At 33.6% G+C, this 9,334-nt stretch overlaps 1 pseudogene; it reads left to right on the top strand.

Moving 5' to 3' along the window:
* The first annotated feature begins 279 nt into the window (after positions 1-279).
* Positions 280-9,220, top strand: LOC110703075 (annotated as a pseudogene).
* Positions 9,221-9,334: the final 114 nt, after the last annotated feature.

Here is a 9,334-nt window from a genome sequence, read left to right as displayed (position 1 = left end):
TTACACTTCAGTTCTACTTATCAAACAAGACTTAATTAAATTCTAAAACATGGCCCAACTAGGAAAACTAATGAACTTAAGTGGATTAACAAGAAATTAAAAACCCATAAGTCGAAAGCACATTGATCCAAGATCAAGAGAAAATGCGGCAATGGCAGATGTGGGTGTTTCCGTTTTAGTCACCATGCCGAACTATTCACTGTTCTCTGGTCACAAATATGGGTCCAATAGGTAGAATATCTCTTTCTCTTTATAATATTAGCAATCTTTATGTCATTTTTGTTGATTAATATTGCTAGAATTAGAAATTTATGGTTTTGATTTTGTTAAAAATTTATGTAAATTTGACATGGATTTCGTTTGTGGGGTTTTATGGGTTTCATTGTTTCGTTGAGTTTCTATACAAGTAAGGATTTTGATGCTATATTTGATGATGGGTCTTTGCTCAAAAGATTATGCTGAATTCTGTTTTTATGTTGTTGCTGTTGTGCTCATGTTGTTTGTTTTTGGAATTTTTGTAGAAAAATTAGATGTTTGTTTAAGACAGATAGAGTTGATCTTGGTTATATGCTAGTATGGGTTATTAGTAATTTAATATGGGAATTTAAGTGTTTGTAAAAATCTGTTTGTTGGGATGATAATGTTTTTGACTTGATTTGTGGGTGTTTGAATCAATTATGTGTTGATTGAGAATTAGAAGATTGGTTTAATATATACACTAAAATACCCTTCATGTGATGACGGAGAGATAACATAATGTGAAATTAACCATGTGGATTTCGACTTTCATATATGTTATCAAAGCCCGGAACTTGCATGTTAGATTTATATGATTATCAGAACGAGAGAAGGGTAGAACAAAAAGGAACTGACTGTTGGGTAGTCAGATTTGTTACTAAGAAATACAATTCTGACTTGGTTTATGGAGGATTTTAAAGAATATAGAATTGAAGATAAAATGCAGTGGCTCTTCATCTTGATTTTAAACAACATTGAACATTGCTATTTGATGTTTTTGGCTGATATATGCCGTAAATGGGAAGCAGTATTGGATAAAAACACTCATATTTCTTGTTTTAAGCAGACTTGTTACTATGACTTGGACTTTGTATTATTGGTTGGAATTTCATGATCAGATTTGGTACCAAATTTCAGCTCTTTTGCTCTTTTCGTTGTGAATTTGGTCTCATATAGCATTGGGACTCTTCGAAGTTAGTTATTGTTTAGATTTGTGCTACAGAAAGTGAGTATAACGACCAATAATTCTGAGGTTAGAAATTTTCTATCTCTATCCTTTCCTTTTCAACCACATCCTGATTTCCCAAAGATAATGAATTCATGGGTGAGGTGGGGTGAGATGAGATATTAAGATACAATCATACGAATTCAGCACTCTAATAGTCTAATGAATAAGTAAAGACTTTGAGTCATTGTAATTTGACATGTTTATGATTTAATCACTACTCGTAATTTGAAAGTTAAGAGGATTTATTGGACTTAATAACCCAAGAAGCTAGACATTAATCATTTGTGAGACATTTCCTAAAAAAAAAAAAAAAAAAAATCATTTGTGAGGCATAAGGTCGTTGTGATTTTTTTTTGTGCTATTGGGAATATATGCCATTAATTTCTTGTAATATGTAGACAATATATAAAATTTATATGGTCATCAATGAGAGGATCACTAGTTTTGATGCTATGTTATGCTCTTCTGTTTGAATCAATTTATACTTTACACCAGGTTGTTACTTTGAACACTGGTAATTGAATAGACAAGTCTATTCTTTATTTATTTATTTAGTTATAATAGTTTTTCAAAAAACCTTTGAAAGTTTGAATACATTAGTTTTGGCTTAACTTGTAAATTTTCTGATTTTCAGTAATTTTGATCATTATCTTTTTGGGTGGTTTATGTACATGGAGAACCATACACATTCACTGTCTTGTATGTTATGATTCAAGTACATCTAACAACTATTGACTTTTTTTTTTTTTTTTGAAACAAACAGCTATTGACTAGTTATCTAGTAAATGTTATGTAGTGAAATGTTGAAAACAAAGACATAATTATTAAATTAATTAAACAATTAAATTTATTTATAACTATATTTAATTTTATATGCATTCATTACCTCAATGAATATTAGCAAATAATAGAATTGATTTAAAAAAATAGCAATCCAAATCCGTATATAAAAGTGTGTATATATTTATGAGTCAAGAGTATAAAAGTATGATTAATGAATAATCAAAAATTAAGATGGTAAGACTTCTAATTTATATTTCAGTGATCTTGAGTTCAAACTTATGATAAGCATTTTTAACTTCATTAGAAGATGTTTGTTGCTGAAAGATATTGGAAAGTGCCATATGGCACACACTTTTTTTTTACCCGTTCCAAACTAACACTGCAGCTGATTATTGAAGCATTCAGGTCAAAGAATAAATTAAGGGAGAAGTTTGGCCCATGGATTTCTTCTGTATTCTTTCAATCATCCCAAGTTCAAAAGTATTCTTTGTTTTGGTGAGTTTTTCTTTGTACAAATTTCTTTTGGGAATAACTTTGGCTCTAAGTATCCAATGCCTCTAACCTATGATGTGCAATGTTTTAGGTGTGCTGTTTTGGTAAAAATGAAATATCCAGGGGATTTTGGATGGAGAGTTTCCTCGATGCTACTTCATCACTTATCCAGAAGTTAGAAGGATAAGAGTTGCGCTTGTTCAATCACTAGAACGGTAATATATTCAAACAGTTCTAGTTGCCATTTCTATTTTTTTCATCGTGTATGATAGCACTATTAAAATATGTTATGGTCAGGGTTATCTTACCTTTTGTAATAAATAGAACCGCAATGACAAAATAATTCTTGTCAGATGACAAATTCTACTTTTAGGACAAAATATCAAACTGCAATGTTAGGCAAAGACATTAAGGAATGCTTATGAGAACTCTATTTTCCCCTTTTTTTCATCTAAAATTTTTTACTCCCTCGTCCTGTAATATAGTGTCTGTATTTCATTTTAGGTGTCCCAAAATGATGTGCCTATCTCAATTTTTTTATTTTATTTTTTATTTTTTTTATCACCCCAGTTCTTAATAAATGGTTACATTGCCATTTGAGCGTTCCCCTTCGTTGGTTAGGTTTTAATGATTTCTTGTATTAAAATAATTTTTTTTACACATTTTTCTCTATACATACTTACTTCAATGCAACTATTCTCATTTATCAAAAAATTTCCCTGCTCTTAAAGCAACTATTCCTATTTACAAAGAAATTTACCTACCCCCAACGTAAATATTTTTATTTTACATAGTGACTTAATGCCTTGATATATATGACAATTATTCATTACTTTCCACTATCTCATCTTTCTTTATAACCGTGCTAATTAAATGTAGCAATCTTTCCGGAACGGAGGTAGTACATATTTACCATAATATACCGACTTTTATACCTTTCCCATGTAAAATACTCCGTACGAAGTACCCCCAGCATTTCCGTGCCATTATTTACTTTTTTACTATTCCCATACAAAATACTCCTGTATCCAAAGCTTCATTAAATGCATGTTTGGTTATCTTGAAACAAAAGAAGAGAAAAAAGGAAAAAAAAAAAAAAACAGAAAATGGTACACTTGACCAGATTTTTATGCTATTAAATGTCATTCTAAGAATATTACTCACTTTCTCCACTATCCTTAATTCCCGTGAAAAAAAAGAAAGAAATGGGCACTATATTTTGGGACGGAGAAAGTACTTATTTTTGTGTGTACGGGGAGTTGGCAAAAAGTTGTATCGTGTCGTATTTGTGTTTCAACTCGTGTTCATTTCGTGTTGCTCTTAAAATGTATTAAAGTAAAAATTATATAATTGTATGATTTGACCAATATAATTAAATGGGTTGTGTTCATGTTGGTTTCGTGTCGTGTCATGTTGACTTCGTGTTTTTTCTTAGTAATTTCGTGTTCGTGTCATGCTGGTTTCGGTCGTGTTGTTGTGTCGTGCCAGTTCTAGGGGGGTTGAGGGGTTGGTGGGGCATTAATGGCTTGTGCTTTCCAGGAAAATTATATTTAAAAAGTGATTTATTTCCTTATTTAATTGATTTTTTGTTAATCCAATTAATTATTTCTGTATTATTTTCTTTAGACACATTCTAATAAAAACCTCTTTTGTATGTCTTATTGAATAGTCTTTGAACTTTCATCTCTCTGTCTTACACACACAAAAAAAACTCCTTTCATCACTCTTTGGCATACTTCTTGGCGCATGGTGGTGATACTGAATACCGAGACTGTCCCTTGGTATATCTCTGTTACGATGTAATCTTTTCTCTCGTTGAATTAATTTTTCTTGACAGATTTAATTTGTGAACTTTAGCATGTTTTCTGTGTATATGTGATGGTACGTGTTTATTTATAATAATAGGGCATAGACACCTAATAAGGCCTTAGAAGTGATGCTCTTTATATCGTTGATTGTTTCAGATGATGTATGTTTGTGTAAAAGTCTATAAGTTGGCCTTTAACTAGTAAAAATGTTGAAAATTATCTTTTTGTGCTGTAGTATTTGAATTTGCTTTGGATTGCACAATTGGTTACATAAACACTAAGGTTGGTGTCAGGCTTTTACTGTCCACTTTTTGGAGCTTTCCCTCTTTCTTTTTTGACTTTCCCCAAATTCAGATCGTTTAATTTGCTGATTGCCCGAATCTAAAATAAATTTCTATGGTTGTGACTGAGAGAATGAATCTTTGATGTTGTGGCCTCAGATCTTAATTTATAGAATGATTCCTTGTGCTCCCTTCAACTGTCAGGCTACTTAATTACAAAAGCACATTTGAGTTATATCACAATTACTGTACTCTGGGTTCAAATTGGTTAGAAGTCGATTTTTATTATGTATGGTGTCTATCATCTTTAAGTTTAGAATTAGGGTTGAGCGTTCTTATGTCAAATTTAACTCTTAGTTGATTATCCAGTCATTATTAACCTTTAAGAGATGTTCTTGCTGTGCAATTAAGATTTCCAGACTGATCTATTAGGGTAAAGTGGTTAACTCTAATATTAGCTATACTGAAGTTGAATAAAGATAAGATCTAGGTTGATGTTTAGCAGAATTTCAGTGTCATATAACATCATGTAGTTGCTTTGACTCGGACTGGCAGCCTTACTATAATATTTGATAATTTATTTAATATCACTTTTTTTATGAATGATGTACACAAGATAAATTTCAGATGTATTTACGACTCATTGGAATGTTTTGTGACATTATACTGACTTTGATGTCAGGCTTTTCTTTCAATCTCCTACGACTCAATTATTATTCTAAATCTTCAATCTACTTAATTTTAGCTCATTAATTTATACTTTTATAGTACCATTTCTAAAGTTTCATTTGCAGCCGACACTCTGTACCTTTACCCAGCTAGTAATTCCCTTAGTAGACAAACATCATCACAGCCAAATTCTTTCTCGATATGATGGAATTGCTTTATAAACCAATATTTTACCTCGTTGACAAAGATCCTCTCTTTCCATTCCCTTCCATCAAGTGCTATTCTTTAACTTTAATTTTCTTAGTCATCTTCTTCTAAAACTCCTATGATCCCATCAGTCCAATTTCCTTACCCATGTATCTTCTCTCTTCTTCTGGTTTCCATCTCACATGCTCTTACCATCATAGTTGGTTCTCCTTTATTTTATCATCCCACAGCAGCACTTTCTTATCTGCTCCTCTTGCATATCCATAATCAAACTAAAACAGAAATTATGAGGCAACAATGCTGTGATGAAAGATTCTGTCTTCCCTGTTGGGTGTGGTCTGAGGACAATGTAGTTCAAGCTGTAGGAAGGTTAAAGTAATTGTTCATAAGTTCATGACCATCAGAATGCTCGTGGACATGATTGGTGGGGGATGAGTGGCAAGACACTAAGCCAGAAGGTTAAGAAAAGCAATTAAGGGCTTGACACATCTGTGTTACATGAGGACAACTGCCCTATATGGACTGTGTTGGGGGGGGGGGGTGGGAGCATGTAGGTTGTGTTTTTGTGATTTTGAATTTGTGAGATTGACGTGCTAGTCAGAGTTTACATTCCTGAAGTGTGTTAACCTACCTAGCAGTTATATCCTAATTATAGTCCGCAGATCTAGGGTTTATTAGGATCTTTCTGAATGTAATTGGCATTAGGATGTTGTTTCTGATTGCAATTTGTTTGTAAGACGAGTTGAAATTCATAGGACGTTGATAATAACTCTTGTGAGTTTTAGAAAGGTTTGTGATCTTGTAAACACTATCTACTCATCGTCAATGTCCTACTGCGTCATTTTTGTGATTTTCTCTTGGTTCTTGGATTTCCACCTCAATTTGTATGTTCATTGTATATTTGCTCTTGTGTTTATTTCCACGATTTTATTATTGTTTGTTGGTTTGCAATGTCACTTTAGCACCAACATCCTTGTTAACAGACCTTCTTTAGATTGAGAAAATCCTTCTGAAGATTCTCATTCCTAGACCTATGCATCATAATTGAATGTCGATAACTTTTGCTTGAAATAAATTAGCTCTAAAATACTGACCTTTTCCCCTTCTGTCTCCTCAGAAATGTATATATATATATATAGGGCCTGCGTTTCGCGATAATTAGGATCACACTATGTAGATTCCCAGGGAATTTCTTAGCTTCTTTGGGTAATTTTGGCTCAATTGTCTCCCTCTCTCATCTTTTAATAGGGCGATCTGGTGGATTCCATAACCTTCTCCAATGGTTGTTTCCATTCTTATTAAATAGCTCACAGAAAGACGAATCTATTTCCTCCATCCTCAATGCACCTCTGATGAGTGTCTTATTCTCCTTTCTCCTGCCAGATTACTTAAATTTTTTCTCCTTTTTTTTCTGTCTACTACTCATGTCTCTGTTACATGTGACTAGGGTTGTTATTGGATTACAAACTATGACTGTTAAATTGCTACTGTATCATCTATATGATGAAAAGCTTCTGTCAGATGGCTTCATTTTGGTGATTTGAATTCATTGCGACAATGTTAACGGAGGTTTGAATTGATATCTTTTCCCTCTATGTTCATTCACTTTTCACTGATGAAAAATATTTCTTGGGAAGCCACCAGTTGGTTGACTGTACGCTTACATTGTGGCAGGCTGGAAACTGTTGTGAAGTTGTAACTCTACTGCTGTGTTGTAACTCTATCTCATCAAATGTGTTAATTTGTGATCATGAATTTGTTTCTGTTATTTCAACTTATTTATGGAATAATAGTTTTACGGAAAGATTTCAAAGAAATGTTTATATTAAGAGGTATATACAATAACTTTCCTTTGAGAATTGTGATCTGACTGTTTCCCTTATCTCAATGTGTAGCATTGGATCACCTATTCAGTTTGCAAATCTTTTTCTTGTGATCATATGGAAACAAAATCATGTTTTTATTTGACCACTTTTTTGTTTTCTAAATTTATGTAACCAGTGAGCAAGAAGATAGCAGGAATGAGTTTTCTGGCGAGTTTGGGAGAACAGGTTCCATCTGAGTTGCCTGTCGATAGGATAAGTTGTCTTCCATGCGAAGTCCTCAACATTATTCTTGAGAAGTTGCCATTATTTGATGCTGCAAGGACATGTGTTTTGGCAAAGGGTTGGCGATACAAATGGCTTATGCTTTCTAAGTTCTTTCTAGATTATGAACTTATTTCTGATGATACTAAGGATCTTAAATGGGATATAATTTTTTGTGTCACTGACAATTACTTGCTTAATCACACAGGCACAATCAAAACCTTTTACCTGAGAACATTTTGCTGGCCACACTATCCTGAATTGTATCAGTGGCTCCTATACCTTTCAAAACTTGATCTAGAGGTGCTGTTGCTCGAAGAGCTTGGAAGACAGCCATTTGAGATGCCTTCTTATATGTTTCGTTTCAAGAAGCTGCGATCTTTATTCCTTGGAAATTGCACTTTGCGAACACCATCTACATTTGGGAGTTTCAGCACTCTGTTTGAACTCTCCCTCAGAGATGTTTCAATCAATGACGACGATCTTCATCATTTGCTTCGTAGGTGCCCGTTACTGGTGAAGTTGACATTGTTGAGGATACATGGATTAGATCATTTAAGAATCCATTCCCCTTCACTGACCATGCTAGAAATAGACACCCGAATTGAGGACGTTATTGAATCCTTTGCATGTTTGGTTTTAGTTTGTATCAAGAATTCTTTCGGATATTCAGGGATGGTTCGATCCTGGCGGAGTGTTATTCGTTGCCTATCTGGTCTTGGACTCCCTTCTACGTCTGGTTTATGGAGAATTTATCACGGTAATTTGATATTCTATCTCTTATTGAACCTTTGTGATTCATAAAAAAGGTCTGTATCTTTAGTTGTATTTGTTGCTGACTTTAACTCACTTTGCTTTCACAATTTTAATGGATCTATCCCTTCTTAGATCTTGGCTGCTGATTGTGCACTTGAGAATTTTCCATCGAGGAATGATACTCTGACTTGTCTTTCCCTTTGCGATGTAAGATTTGAGACTATTGAAGTGCTCAGGGTTTGCCTTTCTTTACTAAGCTTCTGCACAAACATCAAATCTTTCCAATTTTCGGTATGCCACTTTCCTTTTCCATTTCCATCATATTACTGTTTCTTTGAAGGTACTTGTTCTGATGTGACTTTTCTTCTTCTGTGCTCTAGATTGAAGCAGCCAAAGCTCCAAAGCTGATCACTACATATTTAAAGGAAATTCGTGGACGATTCTCTTTTCCTCAGCTAGATTCAATTGCAGTGACATTTCCTTCTGGCATGGGATGTGCTGTGAACTTCATCGAATTTCTTTGCGCTCATTCCCCAAACCTCAAGGACATCTGCATTGTAAAGGGAGGGAAGCTGCATACTGACCGGACTCACAAGATGTTCTCCCGGTTTGATAAAATTTGTTCTAATGCTAACGTTAAATATACACAAAAGCAATAAGTCTATCTGTGATCTTCATCTAATAAGTTTATAGTAGGGAAATGAGCTCATGTTTATGAGCCCATTGCTTTTGCAAGCTATCTGGTTGTCAGAGAAACTCTTTGTTTTTTCTTCTAAAAATTTAATCTAGATGAACTTCTAGACAATAGGTTGATCACTTTGAATATTTTGTCCCTTTTGTTTCTATTACTGTTTGATAATTTTCCTTGGTAGGGAAGACAATGTTGTGTTATTGCTGTGTAGTTACATATCTCATATCAAGATTTGTTTACAATACACCGGAGGTAATTGTTTTAATGCGTACCATCAACTGGAAGTAATTGTTTTAAAACTAAATTTAACCAAT

Source organism: Chenopodium quinoa, unplaced genomic scaffold (assembly GCF_001683475.1).
Source record: "Chenopodium quinoa cultivar QQ74 unplaced genomic scaffold, ASM168347v1, whole genome shotgun sequence".
In the NCBI taxonomy this organism is placed as follows: Eukaryota; Viridiplantae; Streptophyta; class Magnoliopsida; order Caryophyllales; family Amaranthaceae; genus Chenopodium; species Chenopodium quinoa.
The sequence above is the reverse complement of the archived record's forward strand: the minus strand, read 5'-3'. Positions and strand labels throughout refer to the sequence as shown.